The following is a 1,636-nucleotide window of genomic DNA, read 5'->3' on the forward strand; positions in this document are numbered from 1 at the left end:
AATAAATTTACATTGGAAGAAGATATTTTACCATATGAAGTACATTGTAGGAAAATAGTCCGGGTGGCGGTCAATAAAGGTATTAAAATAGTAAAAGAAAACTATTTATTGTTAACCAACCTTTCGCCCCACTCTCCAGGTCTTCTTCAGGACTGTCAGATTGAACACAGATGACAACCCTGAAGAAGGCCTACAAAGTGGAGCGAAACGCAGGTTAGTAATAAATAGTTTTCTTTTACTATTTTGACACCTTTATTAACAGGCACTATCTTCCTACAGTAAAAAATTACTGTAATACATCTCTGATGAATAGTACAATGTACATTCTCAAATTTTCCGAGAAAAAAATTAATGTTCAACTGTGAAATATTTAAATTTTGCAATAAATCAAAAAAAGCAAATATTGAATGTAATAATATTTATGTTTGTGTCTAATATCCGGGCGGAAACTGTTCAACAAGGCAGCGTGGCCGAGCGGTCTAAGGCGCTGGTTTTAGGCACCAGTCCGAAAGGGCGTGGGTTCGAATCCCACCGCTGTCAAAATTTTTTTATTAGAAAATGTAATATATATTTAATAGACCAAAGTAGAACGCTGTCATAATTACTTTTTCTAGTTTTATTTTATTTCTTTTTAATTAAAGGGTCAGAGTCAGACTGCAACAACTAGATTATCTAAGTTTATTACAGATCGGTTTTCAAGAAAATTCATTAATTATTATTAAATGATTTATTTAGTTCATATTCCATTGTATGATAGGTAAGTATGTTAGAATTATAGCGTTAGACAAAACTATCATGATAAATATGCTTTATAGAGAAATAAAGGAGTATTTTGCATAAAATTCTGAATATCTTCAAAAATTTTGCCTTGCAACATCCTTGTCCCAAGTCATTCAATTATAAATTTTTAACACAATGTCAAACATTAGCTTCGTTAAATGAATATAACTTATTAAACTAAACTTTCTTTAATTACATAACAACATTGTTTGTAGTACTATTTATTACAGGCAATAAATATCTGTAGTATACATGATTAAAAAATCTTATGTAAGCTGTCAACATCATACAAATTACAGTAAAAGAGATTTTTGAATATTTATTTCTTAACTTTCTAAAAGGAATGGCATTTGTTTTGTACTCTCTAAACGTATTAATGAATTCTTTCAGGTATCCATTAATAATGAGCATTGTTATAAAATATTATAATTTAGAAACTTTAAATAAACAATAAAGAGTATTAAAGATTCACGAGCTAATTAATTCAGTAGCGGCACTGCATCGGAGAGCTTACGGGTGTAATTCATTATGCACAAACTACAAGAGATATAAGCTATAAAGAAATATTAAAAGAAGCACTCTGGTGGGTTAAATATATTTTTTATCTCTCTGGCTCTCTCCCTCTGAGTTGGTTAAGAGGATTTCATTTCCCCACCCTCTTTAACTAAAAAGCTTTTAAACAAAATTATGAACGTAAAAGGGATGGAAAAAAATCGATTTTTTTTTTCTCTCCAATAAAATTTCCTTGACAGATGGACCCCTTGACATGATCTGTCATCTCAGTAATATCTTGATGGCTATGGTCTTCCGATACTGCGCTGAGATCCTTTCGGATTCCCTTGGGGAGAAAAGAATA

At 30.9% G+C, this 1,636-nt stretch overlaps 1 non-coding gene across 1 annotated transcript; it reads left to right on the forward strand.

Moving 5' to 3' along the window:
- Window positions 1-460: 460 nt before the first annotated feature.
- Window positions 461-540, forward strand: TRNAL-UAG (transfer RNA leucine (anticodon UAG)). The gene has a single exon. It is a non-coding gene; the product is annotated as a tRNA-Leu (tRNA).
- Window positions 541-1,636: the final 1,096 nt, after the last annotated feature.

The sequence above is a fragment of the Halyomorpha halys genome, unplaced genomic scaffold, assembly GCF_000696795.3.
Source record: "Halyomorpha halys isolate HHAL.00 unplaced genomic scaffold, Hhal_1.1 Scaffold2820.1, whole genome shotgun sequence".
Taxonomy (NCBI): domain Eukaryota; kingdom Metazoa; phylum Arthropoda; class Insecta; order Hemiptera; family Pentatomidae; genus Halyomorpha; species Halyomorpha halys.